General features: G+C 40.2%; 1 protein-coding gene across 4 annotated transcripts in view; it reads right to left on the bottom strand.

The window, feature by feature from the left end:
- HTR2C (5-hydroxytryptamine receptor 2C) overlaps positions 1-19,420 on the bottom strand; it is a 116,079-nt gene that overhangs the window by 67,276 nt on the left and 29,383 nt on the right. For 2 of the 4 annotated variants that reach the window (XM_082061930.1, XM_082061933.1), the window contains exons 1-2: positions 18,189-18,435; positions 9,438-9,837 (exon numbers count right to left, since the gene is read on the bottom strand). The gene's annotated coding sequence lies outside the window, so the exon portion shown is untranslated. Of the gene's footprint in view, positions 1-9,437; positions 9,838-18,188; positions 18,436-19,420 lie in introns of those variants that run through there. The other 2 variants (XM_082061931.1, XM_082061932.1) reach the window with 2 other exon arrangements.

The following is a 19,420-nucleotide window of genomic DNA, read 5'->3' as shown; positions in this document are numbered from 1 at the left end:
CAAAATGGGAGGGGAAAAAGAGCAAAATAGAGGACACCACAGCCTGGGTTTCTTTTGGCTTTGCAGTCTTAGAGACTAGCTTAGGTCAGATACAAAGTAAAATGAGACTATAATTTAGATATATTCTCTCTTCAGGCGAACTAATTCACCTGACCATGTTTCAAAGCATCCTTGAGACACCAGTATGTTGATGTATCTTCACAGGAAAAATTCTACAGAAAGACTAACAGCTAAGTTAGCAGGACTTCTTCATTACAAGGGCTTAAACAACAACTCAATTAGCCACATTCTCAGACAGCCTTTCAGCTACACAATGTCTATAAAACACTGGCCAACACACTTATATTCAGTTTTCAAGGAGACAAAACCTAATATCTTGGAAGCGAAATCTGAGAGGAGTAGTAGAGCCAAAAACATACCCCAACTGGGTTCATCCCCAGTTTCTGACTGCAGAAAGCCTGGACTGCGCACATTCCAAATTTTCAAGCTTTTTGCTCAGCCACAAGAGCAAAGCCCATCCTTCTATATGAACTGGAACTCTTTGATAACCACTCTGCATGCCAGACTAGAAGCAGTAATCAAAAGGCAGAAAATAGGAGGAGATGATAAAATATAGGTAGTCAAGAATGTATTTCACAGAACTTTCACACTTCACTGCTGTTCCATCAGATACCTGAGGGAAAGCACGACTTCGGGCATGTTTTGGACTGGCTGTTCATTGTGCCTGAAATTCACCACTTGGAAGTAAGTTGTATCAGTTCACCAGCACATTTTTTTCATTTAGTTTGTTTTTGTTTTGATTTTGTTGGTTTGTTTTTTTCTCCAGTTGGGATATTCACTATCTAATTAGTGAGTTGAATTAGTTCACTAAAGCATTCAGCAAAGGCAAGAGCTAATGCAAAAGAAGTGCTGGGAACATAGAGCTCCAAGTGAGGGCAAGGTGGGGAAACCTGAGCAGGACCACTCCTTTCAAGAGCAGTAGGATGTTCACTAGTTAGTTGAGCAGAGGAGTTCAACTCATGTAACTTCAATGGAACTTGAATACAATTGCTGTCCTATGCAGCTGGCGTGGAAAGATATTCCCTACAGCTGCCTGGCAAAGCCTAGGCAGTGTGAATATCTGAAAACCAAGTGATGGCTCACAGACCGCTTCTGTTGTGAATTTAAAGCAATTGTAATATCTGAGACAGTTTCTTCAGTGCTCATAACTGAACTCAAATTAAAAGCAACAACCAAGAGACACAAGCCTAAGCATCTCTGCCTGAGGCAGAAGAATTGATATATTAACTAAAGGATAAGGTGGAACACATCGTACCTCAGGAAATGCATTTGCTCCAAAATGCATTAAGACTGTCAACAATTTGGCTTGGATGTTTACAGCATGGTACATGAAGCGAAATCATTACCATGCCACAGTATGCAATAAAAGTAGGCTTTAACACTGACAGTAATGTTATAGAGAGAAGAGGTACATGGCCGGCACCTAAAATAAAAAAGTTGCCTGCTGGAATAGCAAGGGATTAAATTTCATAGTTTATGTGATGCAAAAAAAGTCAGATTAGATTGCAAGGCTCCTTCTGGCATAAGAAAGTGCAGTTTGATCCTGTCGCTTATAATCTGTTACCACTGTTCTTTGTTTCTCCATCACCTGTGTACACACACAACATGTATTTAACAATGCTGTTCTCATACACACCCTGTCCACGACGGGCAGTCCTTTGGCCAATGGAAACAGAATTGCCTGCAAAGCTGCATGTGAACAGCATATGAACAGAACTTGGATATGGACAAGAGCTCTGCTGTAAAGGCAAGTCAAGGCTTTGGCAATCAAAATAAATCTTGTACTACAACTTGGGGCTTAGCTAGACCTTTTAATTAACCAAAACATCTGTAGTAAAATAATTATTTAATATTCCAGGACAAAACTTGCTTGTTCTTCTTAAAGCAACATCAAAGAAAGAACAAATTAAGGCCTAAACACAATTGCAATGCATTTTCTATGCAGGAGAATAAAATTTGCTGCTCAATGGCATAAAATACTACTAAATTAGAGGTGCATTTGAAAGACATCTCTGTAGGCAAAAGTGACATCATCCATAGTTAAAACAGCCACAAGTTAGATGGTATGTGAAGTATTAAGTTCATGCATGAACAGCTGCATACTACTGATGGCCCAAAGAATACATTTCTCTTTCCAGGAAATTCCATAAATCACTGTTCATCTTAAAGGTTTTATATTTGCCCATGAAAAGCCAGGAGTAGTACATATGAGTGACATGCTCGTAAACTAGAGAAATCCTCCAATGCTTCTTCAAAAAAAAAGCCTTGTTAAAACTATTGGACTCATTGCCACAGAATGTTGTGAATACTAAACCTTAGATGAGTTGAAAAAGCAATTCGACAACATATTGAAGGAAAAAAAAAAAAACAAAACAGAACAAAACCAAACCAAAACAAACATTTGGTGCTATTAAACAGTATACACCTCAGGGCTTAGGAAGTCCCTGAACAGAAATTGCTGGAACCTGGGAGATTACAGGGTAAGGACCGTGTGCTTGCCCTTGGCCCAGTGCTTCTCCCTAGGCAGTTTTTACTGGTCACTGTTGGAAAGAGGATCCTGGGCTGGATGGACCTTTGGACTGATCCAACTAAGATGCTCTAGTGCCAAGAGTTCAAAAGAGATGAGTAACTCAACATTATGCTGCTTTAATATGTAAACAGCCAGATTTGGTTCTTGTATGCAGAGTCTAATGAAGTCACAGGAAAATGCATGCCTGCTGCCTAGGGCTAGAGATCACCACAGCTGAGAAGAGAGCACACTTCAGACATTTAAATGACATCTTCTTTTTGCTACTGCATCCAACCTATTATGCTAAAAATTTCACCAACACAAATCAGTACATGCAGTGTATGACAGTTTTCCGGGAGGAAAGAAACTGAACAAATCTATTGAACCCAAAACAATTCAGAGCCCTCGGCTATAAAGACAATTTCCCTCCCCCAGACAAAATATTATAGTTTGGTCTCCTGATTAGAGGAAAATTGCAGATTCTCAGTCTGAATGTAACAAATGATGCTCGGAGACCACAAGATGAAGCTCACCCCATAGTGGAAATCTGTCATGACCAGTGTCCTGGGAAATTGCTTAGTCTGTTCTCTACATCATTTGACTCCCTCACCAAGAGTTGGAAGCAGAACAATCCATACTGCTGTGTGTGATGTTTTTCTCTACTCTACAGTTCATCTGCTTGGAATCTTATCTTCCCCATTGCTTACTGCTTTAGTGACCTCAGAAAATATAGATAGAGATAACAGAAGCAGAATACTGAAAGAATTATTGCTTTTATTATCCTACTATTGAGGAGCTCATTAAAAGCACATATCCTTTCACAAAGTACTCTGGGCATTACCACTCTCAGCTCTCTTCTTACAAAAGTTCAATGGACAGGATATTAAATATATCCTTAAGTACTATGCACTCTTCACCTCTAGCACAGGTGTTCTTCTCATGGAAAACATCATAAAGAGCTCTGTGTCTCCAGCCCGGAAGTCCTTTTTTACTTCTTATCAAAACACAACAACTATACGGATTTTCATAAGAAAATGCCACTGACCTGTCAAAGAGCCCAAGAGCGGTGGTGGGTGATGGATGGTTGCATAAGTAGCTGCAACTTCAGCTGTAGGATTTCAACCAGATGTCTCGTTTGTGATTTTCCCTATGAGCCACCCCACCAGGCCACAGTGAAGACAAGCATGAGCTGGCTCAGTCCCCTCAACACTTTCCTGCTGAGCAGCAATACAAAGCCAAAATAAGTGTGTGAGAACCACCGGAGATATCACCTCATGTTTTCACAATGACAAACTAAGGACATTTTACAAGGTCTGAAGATAGGGCCTTCAGCATTTTCCTCTGATAATACCAGGCTGCTTTCTGATGCCATACCTTATGTAGCTACCAGCTGCTTTGGCATGAGGTAGGATTGCCCAATGTTTCCTCCTATCATGTGGAAATGGCAAGGCATGAACTGTGATGACAACATGAAATAGATCCTTCCAAATCCAGAAAGAGTTCAGACAGGGAGAATATGTTCCCAGTCTCCCTAGACTGTACAAATTGCCAGTTAGAAAATCAGTGTATTTAAGAATAGGTTGCAGTGGTCATCTTCCTAAGCATCTAACAGTCTTATTGCATGGTTGCACATCTCCTTAAATATAGTAGTTTTTATGTCATAGCTGTTTTGTGTAGCAATGCATATGCTGGAACACCAGGGCAATATGGTGTTTAATTGAGGGTAAGAGCAGATTGCCAAATGGACACAAATAACTCATAGCAGCCGAAGCTATTTTTTCTGATGCCATCTACCTTTACTCTTAATACATCACTGCTTTTATGGAAGAATCCCCCACAAGGTTACAGAACACCATGAGTCAGCGTCATTGCTCAGAATAAAACCGGGTGAGGGTCAGCTGTTTTCCTGCTGTTATTGGCCTGAAGAAGTGAAGGAGTCCTGCTTGCTGGCAGTCAATATGCAACGGAGATAACCCATCTTTCTGCAGTCATTTGTGGGTGTCAGAAGAAGCTAAGAATAAACTAGGAAAAGCCTCCAGAAAGGTCTGTGAAGAAGAGAGCTGAAAGAAACTTCTTTCAAGATACAGTGTGCATACCCTCGCTTTAGCTTAAAACACATCCTTATGCAACCTCTACTAGATGACTGCAGGTCATAATCACATATTGCAGTTAAAAATACCGATTGACCTATCCAGAAAGTGTTAAAATAAGCAGAGGAAAGTAGACGTTAGGAACAGTAGCTGCACCCCTGTTCATATAGGATGCACTAGAGTTGCTAAGCTTCAGAAAATAAGTAGGTGCCCCCTTCTGCTCATTACAGGGAGTTATGAAGCAAATTGCAGCATTTTAAATCCTGCTTATCCACAAGCCGGATAAATTAGGATTTCTTTCTTTCTTTAATAGCTTGTCTCAGAAGAGCTACAAAAATATGCGACCATATCCAGCAGAGAAAGCAGGTCAGCACTGACCCTTGTTCAGAAGAAGAGCTGGTCAATAAATAGAAAGAAGGCAATTAGGTCTTAATTGGGCACTCCTAATCAGAGAGATACTGAGGAGAAAAGAAAAAAGAAACATGACTGTCTAAGGATGACCAGTCTCCCCAGCAGAGACTGGGGCTAATCTGCTGTTTTAAATGAGATGCATGAAACCAAGGAAACATGCTATGATCAGACACTCGAGATTAAGAAAAAAAAAAAAAAAAAAAAAAAAAAAAGAAAAGCAAAAACAAAAACAAAAAATGTTTTTGTGCCAGCTTTAAGCTTCTTGTTTTCCCTGTTAATAAGATCAAGAAATTTCCTTGTAAGAGAAAGCTCTATAATTCTGTAAACCTAGGAAAGTTGGTGAAAGCCAGAACTACTGATTATCTCCTGACTTAATGCTGAAGCTTTAGAGTAGTCTAGGAGCTAAATTGGTACTTAAGACATACAGACAGGTCAGAATTCAAAAAGACCCGTTAACTCTTCAGAGACACACAAAGCAAGATGCTATAAAGGTCCTCAGGATAAACACAACAGTCCTGGGTTTTGTGCCACTTACTCTAAGCACAATGCAATTGCAGCAATAAAAGAACAACTGCGAGAGCATGATTAGAAGCAAGCCCAGGTAATAAAGGGTCATATCGAATGAAAAGCTGACCTTCACTTTGTTGCATCTGAATTTTTGCCAAAGGAAAAATTTGCAATGCCTTTCAAAAGAAAATGTAACGTAATCTAACCCACATGCTCTCCTAAATCAAAGGTCAATAATATTAATTGTACCTTTTTTCATTGCGACCCAAAACCTGAATATACTGGATCTACTGAAGCATCTAATTCCAGCTAGAATCAGCAACAGCAGAAGCCAAATTTGGATGAAAATTTATCTTCTGGAAGTCACCAGATACTGGTTTCTTGCAATATTAACAAAATACCTATAGGTAGAAGAAACTTTTCATTCAGTGCAGCAATAAAGAGTTTCAATGAAGTTTAATTCCAGGGAAAAACAATAAACAAGCAAACCTCTGCTCAGCTCTTCATAACAGAGCAAAAAGACTCAGACTTTTCTCTCTTTTCAAAGAAATAAAGTTCTGTAAATGCTGAACACATCAGTAATATGAACCCTCTCAATGTTCTGACTGACTTGGCCTCACTATCGGTAGGGAGCTGGAACAAAGGAAGGACCCAACACAAACGTGAAACGCTGTAGCCCATTTCCAGGCTCTAATGTTGGTACCAAAAAAACCCACTGGTAAATATTTAGCTCATCCACTTTCACAGTAGACAAGCAACAGCTATTCCACAGTCCATAAACCCCTAAAAAGACAAGAGAGGGAAACTACCCATCCGCATTGCTGAGCACAGGCACAAATCAAGGGAGAGTAATGAGGTCTGACTACGTGTCTCGGGCATCATTTATTGAGCCAGGTACAAGTCAGAAGGACATGATTTCTCTGGTAATGGGTTTACTGTACCTAGGATCTGCTCTTCAGTCAAGCAGAGCACTGTCCAGATTCCCTGAAGACTTAAACCTAGACATTTCATGATCTGAAGGCAAGGCCTGTGCTTTCTTTGTTGTTCTCCATTCTAATAACACAACTGGTTCTATGTACCTGGTGATAAAAAAGAAACTGGCAAACCTGTGGATGTTATACAGAGGAAAAGGCATTAGCATTTCCAGCTTGCTTCTGTTCCCTAGAAACACAGGTTTGCTACTGCCATTGCTTGGCAGAACACAGGAAACTTCTTCTAATGAAGCAACTAATGATGAGTCAACAATATTTGTTGTCTGAGAATAGGATGAGAACAGAGACAGAATCTCAGACCAGTCCCACAAGAAGCAAAAATGGGTTGTGTAGACAAAGAAGAAATAAGTATTATGTTTTGCTGGGTTTTTCCTTGCACTAATCCATACTATTGCCCAGGAAATAAAACTCCAGCTGTCCATTTTTTCCCCTTGGGTTTAATGAACACCACATATGAACTAAAAGTTTTCAGCATCACTCCACTGAAGCCAGAGGACAGGATCCATTGCTCACAGGTTTCTGTTCCTGTTCCAAAACTGTGGTGCTGCAGGAAGTTTCCTCAGCTAGTTTCCAGACGGTTATTCCTTTAGCTGCAACTGCTTTAGAAAAGTCTGAGACCATATATATTTTTTTCTATTTTTATTTTTTTTTAGGAGTACTAACTAGAAGTGATCAGAAGATACTACAGTTTGTCCATGTGAGCCAGGTCTATTTAAGGTTTTGGCACTTCATTATAACTCTTGAGGTTTTGAAATATCAGCCTCAAACCGCTGCTGTATGGTTCAGTCTGTACAGAAAGTCATCACACAATAAACTGCAAAGAGATATGGAGAGAGTTTCAACATTTAAAAAATAAATAGCTGGCCTTTTTTATTTTAGCCATCAAGGTCTAAGAACATTTGCTGTAAATAATAAAAGTGAAGTCACTGTCCTGCATAGTTTAGACTATGTGCACAACCTGCTTAGACATGACCTCAGAGCATATCAGAAACAGGATAAGGGCTGTTCCATGATGAGCATGTTTTGAATTCATGTAAATTAACTTTAAAAAAAAAAAAAAGTATCATCCTACATCTGTATTTGAAACCACAAAAGGTTACTGATAGAATCAGATTAAGTCATCTAACAAAATGGTCTTTGGCACTGGTAGCAGCAAGGCAGCAGCAATTGTATGTCAGGTGAAAAAGCTGGCAAGCTTCAAGTTAACACTCAGCTACCTGACCACATTATCTTTTTCAGCAGCAAGAAATGTCAAGTCAGCAGGAATTTTTCTACCCAAAGTACACAGATGGTAAGGGAACCTCTGCCTTTTAATTCATTACTTAATATACTTGATGCAACCCTTATGTTCACAATCTGTAGCTACACTGAGAAACATAAGTGATCCAAAACCTCCAAGGACCTTAATCATCACAGAACGTGCAGGAGGAACTTGTAGACAACAGCAGAAGTAATCTAAATCTGCTGACGCTTTCAGAAACAAATAGCTCAGTATAAAGTCCAGCTGGAGGTGGCTTCCCTTCCTCTTGGTCTCTGAACACTGATGTCAGGACATCCTTAACTTACACCCTCTGGGATTTATCAACTGCAGTGCAGTTGATAAATCCTGTATATAACTGCATGGAGCACATTAGTAAGTAAGAGGTGTTCTCTCCTGAGAGAAGCACAGAGCAGTCATCATAGGGAGAAATGTTCCCCCAGCAAAAACCCATGTAGCTCTTCGCAATGTTTTTACTACTAAGCAGCAACCATGGATTTTTAATGGAAATAGTTACCCTCTCCAAAATTACAAACCCTATAAATATCTACAAGCAATAATGCATCAGCACTGCTAAAGCTTTTTTTATTTATCTACCAGAAAGTTATTTTCTCATAAATTTTTGGAAAAATGCTAACAAATCATTCCTACCCCTGCCAAGAGAGGACAACCAAAAAGTTTTCCTTGAGCAGAACTTGCATAACACCCTACATATTATCTTTAATGCCATTCCTGGAATAAACTTATTTTTAAAGTTTTTTCTTTAATGGACTTAACCAAATACTAGATGGTAGCCATGCAGTAACAACATCTTCCTCATTTCCCAATGGTTTTAGCTGCATCAGTCTGCAGGGAAAGTTTCAGAAAAATAAATGTCCCTGCTCAATGTGCAGCTCTGCAGAGCCAATCTCAAATGAAAAAGTATTTCTAATGCAGGGCCAGGGAAGAGGATGCAAAACCAGCTCAGTCCTGTAGCTGCAGGGAAGAAGAAATGCTGGTAATAATGGAAAGACATCATCAGCATTATGATAAAATGTTTGTAATTACTACACTGGCAATTTTTCTAAATGAGTTGGCTTAGAGACAAGTCTCTTGCACTGATTACTAAATTATTTTCTTCACAAAGGTCTAAGTGGCTCTGTTTTCCAGATGAATAGCCTGAAGCCACTTGGTTCAGAGTTTTAGTCCCCTGAGATTCACCTTGGACAGTAAAGAAATGAGACAGGTGAACACTAAACTATTCTGTGTATGGCTGATGAGAACACTTCAGGTAAAGTACTTTTTAACGTAAAATGAAGGCAAAGGTGAACTAGAGCTAGTTAAAAGAAGTCAGAAGCAGTATTTGCTAGCAAAGCATTTTAAACCAAGTAACCCTTCCTAAAAAGAGAGTCTTGGGTTCACCTCATCTCACCTCATCTGGGAGAGCTGCCTTGCCAGACACATTAAGGGTAGAGGGCTGGCACCGGCACTTTCCTAATCCAGCCAACCCAACCCCTGCCAGACTTCTGGACTGCCTTCTCCCCGGCTCCTGCCCCCAAGGAGCAGCATTTTTTTTTTAAATCTGAACATACAGTAATATATTTGCCCTTCATTTACTGACCAACACTTACTTTTTTGTTGAAAGAGAGCACCTGTGCTCAGGGAAGGAAGCTCTTTGCAGCCGCCTGCACATCTGGTGCTGCTGGTGAGAATGAAGCAGGGAGAGGCTGTCAGGGAGCAGGGTAGGTATCTCACTCTCACGTGGCACGACCTAAATGCAGGTTTCCATCAGCCTTTGGAAAAGGTGCCGGGCAGCACAGCAGAAAACAGCAAAGTTCAGCCTCTTTGGTAGCTGCTCCAAAGAGGATTTGAGGCCAGGGTGCCGTGATAGGCCAGGAAAGTTTGCTCCGTCCGTGACTCGGGGTCTCACTAGCATGCCTTCAGTGGGCTCTTTTTGAAGCACTTTGCACTTATGGATGGCACAAAGCTGAACTGTTCACCAGAGAGGGAATTCAAATATTCTACAGAGTCCTTTCAGGGAAGAGAGAGAGAGGGAGAAGAAAGCATTAAAAATTATATTCGTCCTTGAAATTTAACTCTATCTGTGGCTTCTACACAGTACATTTCAAACAGCCCCATTAAATTAGTCCATTAGATAAAATTCTATTTACTGGATGACTTGATCAACTGCATCTTACTCAGAATTTGTTGAGGTTTTAGCATTTTATCATCAAACATAGTTCTGAATAATTCAAACCTCACAATACCAAGGAAAAATTGCCCACAATTAACAACTTCAAATATGAACAACTTTCATTATGCAAACACCAGAAAGAGCTCAGACCACTCTCCACTTGTTTATTTAGTCTGGTTTACATCTGCATTTCTTCTCTGGGTTCAACTGACGTAAGCTCACGCTTGTTTGAATTGCCCCTTTGCAAACACAGCAAACCAGCTCCAGCTAGGAAGCTTTAATCTGTCACCAAAGTTTTTCAGCAATCAGACCTCCAAGCATTAACTTTGGTAATTAAAGTAGCATATCTGAAAAATTAGCTGAAGGGAATATAACAGCATATTTCTGTGCAACAGGAAGGATTTCTGCCTTCTGCAATCACCAGTGGACTATCAAAGCCAGCATAGCCTGACACATGACGTTGCAGCATCCTGGGCTCAAAAAGTAAGAAAACTGAGTCACTCACAAATAGAAACAAATACAAAAGGTCATTAAAAAGCTAGCAAATCTCACAAAATTAAATAAATACATTAATTAATTAAAATGTCTATGAAACAGCAGAGTTGAATTTTGCTATAGCAGTATCAGAAGACTTTGGAAACTGCTCTTCAGCAATCCAACCAAAACTTAACGTGTTTCCATCACCACTCATTCTCCCTGGTTATGTCTACAGCATCATCAGACATACATCTGAAATATCAGAAAGAAATGAAAAACAGGATGGAGGTATTGAAGAAAAAGAAATAGTAGTATCTAGCTTTCATCCTGTTATTCTAATTGATGAATATGAAGCTCATTTATCCAAGACAGTGAATAGTATCCTCTTCCAAGTGTGAACTGTAGCCACGAGCCACTATATGTATCGTGGAATACAGTGTGGCTGACAAGGGGAGTCAGTCCAGCACAGGGTCCAGGCCAGGGGAGAGCTCAATAGTTTGAGGAGCTGAAATAGCTCTTGCTGCGAAACATCACTGCTGCACAGCCTAAGAAAATAAAATGACAAAACTCAACAGTGCACTCTATCCACTCACACAGACCCCAGAGCATCAAAGCAGCACCAGCCAAGGCTCATTCTGCCAGAGGATGTACAGACATCCAAGAAAGATTAATATCTCTGCCCAAGAGTTTCCTGTGGATATCTAACACAATACAGAAGTGCTAATGAGTGGGAAGGAGGCGAAGAAGCAGCAGCAGTTCAAGGAAGACTATTAGCAGCCACATGTTGGTTGCAGCACACAGTGTCTGTGCCATCAAAGCAGCCCCAAAGCAGGATCAGCACAGAGAGAAGAGCATAGTGGAGGCACCGACACCTATAAACATGAAAACAAGGGAAAATTATTGAACATGACTGATCTCAGCTAAACCACAGACCTATATCAGCATACCAAGTACCAAACCATCTGTGCTCTTGGAAGAAGGGAAAAAGCCAAGCACGAGGCACAGGAGACTTGCACATCGTGTTCTTGTACAAGAGGATCCTGGGGTGGAATAGCCATTGCTTGTTCTGGGTTCTGCATCACTGCCTGTTTCTAAGTGCCGCAAAACCTCTGTCTTCGAAAAGACTTTTTTCCAACAAAACTGACTTTGAACTAGCTACTCTCCTTTATGAGACCACCCTACAAATATGATGTCATTTTTACTGCATACAGATCACAAATCCCAGCAAAGACTTTGCTGTGCTACTAGTTTGAGGCCAAAGACACTCACCTTGGTGACCACCTCGGCATGCAATAGCTACCAAAATCAGCCTGTAAACGGAGAACAGACCATGACAGCTGCTTAGAGGCTGAGCGATACGCCCTCAGCCTTAAGCACCAGCACTGCACAATGGCTCCTCTTATATGTTTTATAAAATGACCCTTCAGAAATGACATTTCCAAAGTGACTAGTCTTGCCGGTGACACAAGCTAAAGGAACCAGAGAATTTACAGTGATTAGAATAGATAAGATTTATGGACTAACAGGACAGCTGCTGCAGTGAAGCAAGGAACAAAATGTAATGAGGCCAAGAAAAAATTAAATACATGCTATATTCCCGCCTAAACAGCAGTGTGCAAATAGACAGGAAATACAATTTAAAACAATTCACAAAATGGTTAGTAACATTGTAAAGGAAAACCAGAAAATATCTTGCAGCTCTTACAGTTTTCATAATACAGAGTAAAAATCAATGGAAGACTGTAAGGCAAGTTAAGAGGCACTGTTGAAACAGCTGTATGAAAGACACAAGGAGCCTTTCAATTTCAGGAGAACTTGTTGATACACTGAAAAACATGAGACACTGTCAAACAGATTTCCAGAAGCTTCATCCAGTCCTGAAAGACTTCATCGATTTCAGGTCATTTGGGCTACATTAACATTTTTGCAAAATGAAACCTACAGTTACATTAAATCATCCTAAAGTCTGTAGGATCTAATTGCCTTTAGGTATGTGACAGACAAATGTGATAGGGAAATGGTGTCCCAAAATGAAAAGATGTAGCAAGGAATAGAACAGGAGTCAGAAGCCAAGAGTTTGACCTCGTCAAGCTTTGTCGCTGTTACTCATAGCTGAACCACACTGAAGAAAATGCTGCGTCAAAGGATATACTGATTACCAAAACAATATTGCTGGGGGGGAATATTGTGATAGATTTCAATGCAAATGATTTCTTTACAGATAGGAACATAGTTAAGACTGTAAAAATGTTCTCTATGCAGGCTTACGCTTCTACTCTGAAAACATTTACATGCATGTTTAACTTTATATGTGTTGACTAACTAAAATAACTGTGATAATCATGTGTTTTGATTTAACATGTTAAGCACTATAAAAATCAAGTGGATTGGCATGTTGTTATGTTTGCATCGCTCGTTAGTTCACTATATATTTTTTGCAGTTGTATTCAGGATAACGCGAAGAACTGTGACTCCCAGAAAATGAAGTGACGATGGAAGATTTTAAAATACTAACACAAGTAGCAATATTTTTTTCTAAACTATCCCTTTTGCTTGAGAGCACTCTTTTAAAATATTCTCTGTATATACAACATTATAAAATATTTCCTCAAACACAGCAATTTATTAGCTGTATTCCTGACTAGTTTCTTAATTGGGCTCAGAAGTAAAATTATCATTCAGATGTTAGCAGTTTTGCCGTTCAACATTTTATCTATTTTGAAAGCTTAAACAAATTATATAAATATTTAAATTAAATACAATCTGTGTTTGCTTAGTGATTTTAATTAAGAGTTAAGTTGCTGTTCACCTGAAATGTGTAAAATTTTAAAGCCAGTGCAGCAGCAGGATAAAGTCAGGGCATTTAAGATTCCGTACCATTATTAATACATTTTTCAGTGTACTGCAGGCCAAGCTTAACACTGTAGTTGAGCTGATACACAACTACTTTGAACAATCTTTAAGAAAACCTGAAAAACTACCAAAAAAAAAAAAAGTTCAAAAACTTAACTCAATTTTAAACTGCTGTGACTGAGACACAGAACAGGGTTTTACTCAGGGTACTTTTGCCATTTTTATTTCTACTTTAAGCCCAGTTTCTCCAGACCTTCTTTTCACAGGCAAAACTCTGGGCCTATGACTTTGAGCACACTAGATTTTTTTCTGCATCTGACAAAGGAGCCTCACAGAGATTTACATGGCTTTAGGAAGAAAAGCCACCTATGCTGACTTCACAACTATTCCTTTAAAACAAGCCAGTTACAATTCTGTTTAAGACAAGTACGTATTCCTTGCATGAGGGTACGATATCTGAATCATACCCATGGACTCTGCTGGTACTAAGTAAACCCAAGAAGACCGAAGAGTAGCCTGTTCCCCTCAGTTCATGTACCCAGCACATTGAACCCACACTGAGGATGCCCATTCCAGAGCATCCTCCTCAAGTAATGTGTGCATGCAGAAGGCAGAAATGTCTGTGGTTACTTCACTGGAGGGCAGAGAGAGCTACAGGTTGTGTCTGGGAAACATAGCCTGATGAGACAAGCAATGAAGGTGTGCAGCTCTCCACATGGCAAAAGGTGACCCTGTAGAGTGACATGGTCAAACCAAATTTGCCCTGGGCAACTCCTGGGTGTTACTGGGTACAACAAAAACAGGCACCTGCTTCCTCTGCAGGAAGGGGGGACCTTATCCCTGGTATTTCCAACCCTACCTTAACAGTTGGAGAACAGGTTTTCCACAACAAACGTCTCTGAGAAGAAAAAAAATACATAAAAGATGCAAGACACTGGATAGCAGCAAATTAGATGCCTGAAGTCCAGGACTAAGAACAAAACCATTACAGGTATTTAATTAGAGAACTAGCTATTAAAGTAGACTGCAGTTGCTTAATAATACTTTGTCACTGAAACAATGTAATTAACTGTTGGACAGAAATGGGAACAGTACAGTGGTTACGGATCTTGGAAAGAAGTAACTAGAGAAGATTGAACTGCAGAGGTTATATATCATATTCAACTACAAGTCTTTTTCTCAGTCTACACACAATTAAAAGTCTTAGTTCTATTTGTTTTAGTCTTTGGAAGTATGGCTGTGTAGACTGCAGTTGCATTTTCACCGCAATATAGACACTGTACTGGACAACTTTTTCTCTGTATGGTTCTTGGCTTGAGGGAGAGACAGATGCGTGGGGGATGGGCTATGTCTGACCCTTACCCTAGAACTTCTTAAATGGGATTGAGCTGGAAACAGCAAACAGAACCAAAAAAAAAAAAAGAACAAAAGGCTATTTAAACCCAGTTTCAGTAATACTGGGTACTACTATCTAAAGCAAAGGAAAACTATTATTTTACAGAAAATGGCTTCCAGTTTTCCCTTGAATGGCTTCATGGCATGCAAGGCAATAGTGAGAAAACAGTAAGGAGATAGCTGTGTATTTCCAGAAGCCTGGTTTAAAACCTCTAATTCATAACCAATGGCACAATTGGTGATCTAGAAAAAAAACAGCCCACCACAAAAATCCAACCCAACGCCCCACAACAGTGCAATTCCAACACACATTTTCACAGAGTGCAGAAGATTAACTCTCATTTTGATCTTTTGGTGAGACAGAGCACAAATTTGACACGGAACTGCATTTTCTCCAGTGGACACTGAGAAACTCAGAGTAGCACAGATCAAGAGAGCGTTTTCAACGTGCCACCCGTTTACCTTCAATCTGTTATATTGATTCAACTGGTGACATCTTAAATCCCAAGATCACAGAATGTTAAGGATTGGAAGGGACCTCGACAGATCATCTAGTCTAATTCCCCTGCCGGAGCAGGAAGATATGAGCACATCACTATTTTCTAATTAAAAAGTCAGCACGGGCAATTTGTGATGTGTAGTTTTTTATAGAAAGAAAATAGAATAGAGCAAAGCAAAGAGTGAAAAATTAGGTGTTTTCACAGACAGAAATAGCAGGCAATAATATTCTCCACCGCACTCGGATTTTCATCCTGTGGAAGTTGGACCTGGGCTGAAATCAAACTGGGTGTAAAGTGGCAGGTTCTCTGCCACCAAGGTAAGGTACAGCAAACACATTAAACTCACAGGAATTCTACACAGCAGCATCAGCTTCCCCCTTCACCTCCAAAGCAAGGCATGTGAAACCCATCTTGGGCATTTGAAGAGCAGAAAACAATAGAGGGAACACTATATAAAGCATAGAAATTTGCCCTAGGAGCCACTGACTGCAGCCAAAACATTCTCATTTAAGTAACTGTTGTTAACCCTAACAATTCTAGTTACCTGTTGTGTCCAGTTCTGGGCTCCTCAGTTCAAGAAGGACAGGAAACTGCTGGAGAGAGTCCAGTGCAGGGCAACGAAGAAGATTAAGGGAGTGGAACATCTCCCTTATGAGGAAAGGCTGAGGGAGCTGGGGCTCTTTAGCTTGGAGGAGACTGAGGGTGACCTCATTAGTGGTTATCAATATGTAAAGGGTGAGTGTCACAAGGATGGAGCCAGGCTCTTCTCGGTGACAACAAATTACAGGACAAGGGGTAATGGGTTCAAACTGGAACAGAGGAGGTTCCACTTAAATATGAGAAGAAACTTCTTCACAGTGAGGGTGACAGAGCCTGGCCCAGGCTGCCCAGGGATGTTGTGGAGTCTCCTACTCTGGAGACATTCAAAACCTGTCTGGACACCTTCCTGTGTAACCTCATCTGGGTGTTCCTGCTCCGGCGGGGGGATTGGACTGGATGGTCTTTCAAGGTCCCTTCCAATCCCAAACATTCTGTGATTCTGTGAAGAAAAAGGCTGATTCTGACTGACTGGTAAGAGTTACCACTGTTAGTGTCATTACAGTAACTTCAGCTGGTTTTATGTTGATAGTACACCATGGTTAACAACTATACTTTTCTCTAATTTTTATGTTTCCTATTTGTTAGTTGATTATTTTTACCTGTGATGTCTGTCAAACTGCTTTTGGATCAAAGCTGAATTTCAATTATCAATACAGAAAGAGAGTATTTTAGTAGGTGCACTGGCTACAAAAAAAAAGAAAACACATCAAACATGATTTGCATTTAAATGAGAGTCATCATATGAAGAAAATTATCTCCATAGTTAGTGATTTGAGCATATTGTTGCTGCTCACAATACGATCAAAGGGCTAGAAGAGACATCTCACCTACATCTTTGCCTAAGAAAGGACTGATGATAGCTGCTCTTCTGAACTAAAATGGGTTGCAATTAAGCATAATTTCGCGTGTTTAGCCAGAGAATTCCTGGGTTGTAGCCTTCTTTAGATGTTAATAGAAAAAGTCTGATGCTTAAATATTTGTTTTATGTAAATTTAAGGTATTATGAGTTTAAATCTTCATACAGAAATCATGAGATGACATTTTAATTCTGAAAGGGATTATTTCAAATATTTTGATTTCAGATAGAAACAGCAGGTTTAAACTAAAAAGAAAAAACACCCCCCCGTAGATAGAACTGATTTAAAGGATGCTTTCAACAAGAATGAGCACAGGGCACATCTATAATAAAATCTTAATCCTCAATAACACCAAAGCAGATGGGGCAGGAAATGTAGTTCAGCACCCCCACACAATTAATTCACAGGAGCCAAGGCGTCTTATCCAAAATAGGAGACAATGCCTGGGCTGAGCAGGACATTGGGCACATCTCAGCTCATCACCAGGCTGAAACACCCACTCTTCCAGTCTCTGTTTTTCATTGGATCCCTCTGACCCACTTACCAAACTCTCCACATGCTACTGATCCTAGTGATTTTGCCACATCTGTTTTGCTCCGCATCACAGACATGACCCATGCTGGTCTCAGGAGGGTCCAGATGCTCAGCAAGGCTCATTCCTACGCACTGGGATGTCACTCCTCTGGCTGGCAGTGAAGCCCCTAGGTCAGGAGATACAATGCAGCCCAGGAGAGAGCTCCTCACCACCCCTTTTGTTGGAAGTATACGAGAAATAAAGATAACAGACGTTACTCAACATTTTTAGAATAGTTAACAAGACAGGAGTCTGAAAGCAGGAACAAAATGACACCATAAATTAACCAAACAAGGAAACTCCAAGATAAGTATGAAGGGAACAAGGTCTTTGATAAAGCCAAAGAGAGAATCACTTGAATAAATACACCCTCAGGCAGGGAAAGCCCCCTGCCAACAAAAGCCCTTTCCCCACTGGATAGAGCAGTGAAGAGAAGATGCTCTAACTTGAAGTCAAGTTGGAAATTGTAGGAGCAAACAGAGAGGAGGTTGATCAAGTGTAACTGTACAAAGTACTGATTACTGCTTGAAGCATACAAATGTTTCGCACATGTTAGTTAAGACATTCTAGCTTTGTGGAGTCACCACCTAGCACCCATCTCTGCACAGACATAAACAATTATCTTCACTCTGTGTGTTATTCAGTTCTTCACATACTGAGTGAAGATCCCAATTTTGGGACAACACATCCAGCAAAACACCCACCCTGCTCAGATCTGAGTGTGCAAACCGTTCCACAAACCTGCAACAAAGATGGTCTGTGAGCTCACCTCACAGCTATGGAGCAGGTAGCTGCAGTCCTGCAAGGTCCGGCTTAAGCTTCAAGCTTTAGTTCAAACAAGGAAGCCCTTGAAGATCTCTCTTGGCTTTAAGATCTCTTAAAGCAAGCATAGCTCACTAGGGTTTTGTCTTGGCGCCAGGATTTATACTTACTTTGTGTTACCACGAATGAGTGCCAAAAGGGAAGAGAAAGGAACTCACATCCATTAGTCATACTTTATTTTTTCAGGATCTTCCCAGAAGTCATTGCCCAGACTGTTCTGATGCATCTTTGCAGTCCTCATCCAAGTGTCTGAAAGCCCTCACTGCAGCCCTGGGATATCTAAAGCTTTTAATCCTGGGTGACAGCAGCAGAGGCAGCAAAAAGAGAGCTGAACCTCCAAACAGTATCACTGGGAAGAACAAATTTTGTGTTAGTGTGTTATTTTCTTCACAGAATGGCATGCGCTGTCCAAGCTGCAGACATAAGGTACTGATTCTGAATATATGCAAAATGAAGGAAGTGGTATTTCTATCAGCAGGAAACATTTGGGTCAAATTTTAGACAACAGTTAAGGAATGATGAAGTGTACTTACCCCAAGAATTCATAGCCAGAAGTCTAATTTTGTCAACATCTAAAAGTTACTGAGCCATTTCTACTAAAATGGATGTGCTTATTTCTGTCCCTCTGGGTGGGACTCACCAAAGTAATTGGCTGAGTACTCACAGAGGGGTGAAGAAACACACACCAGGGCCTCCATTACAGGCACTGCCTACACAGAATGCTTATTTAATGTTTAAAGACTGTGAGGCTACACGTTGCACAGCTAGCTTTAAGGTCTATCCTGCCCAAGACAGGAAAAGTATGGCTTATTTCATTGAATTATTGGTCTTTCAAGGCAGTCTCAGAGAAAGATCTTTAAGAACACTAAGCAATAATTCATAATATCTGAGTCACTGGGCTGGCTTGGTTTTGGATGCTAAGGGATTCCCTGTGGATTTTCCCATTTATTAACTTTTTTCTTCAGATTAGAACATTACTTTTGAAATTACAGTTGTGAAATATATAACTTGTGAGGGTTTTCCCCTTTAATGCAGGGTTCCAAAATGATTTAAGCTGAAAATTACGAAGCTTTAAAACTTGAGTTTCCTCTGGCAAATACTGTTACTGCAACGTCAGTACCAATGAATAATATTTAAAACTCACGGAAATATATTTCTTGTGGGACAGCAAAAAAGCTGCAGTCCCTAATGACCCATGCCACTGGACTGAGAAATAAGCAGCTGCAACTTTCAGCAAAGTTTTGAACATCACCAATTCAAGAATTAAAAACTCTCCTAAACTCATTATGTACAAGACGTAGAGTGAGAGCGCAATGGGCATCTCTATTCCCTGAAATGTATC

The sequence above is a fragment of the Streptopelia decaocto genome, assembly GCF_964273445.1.
Source record: "Streptopelia decaocto genome assembly, chromosome: 10".
NCBI lineage: Eukaryota > Metazoa > Chordata > Aves > Columbiformes > Columbidae > Streptopelia > Streptopelia decaocto.
Note: the sequence above shows the minus strand (reverse complement) of the source record. Positions and strands in the feature narration are given on the sequence as shown.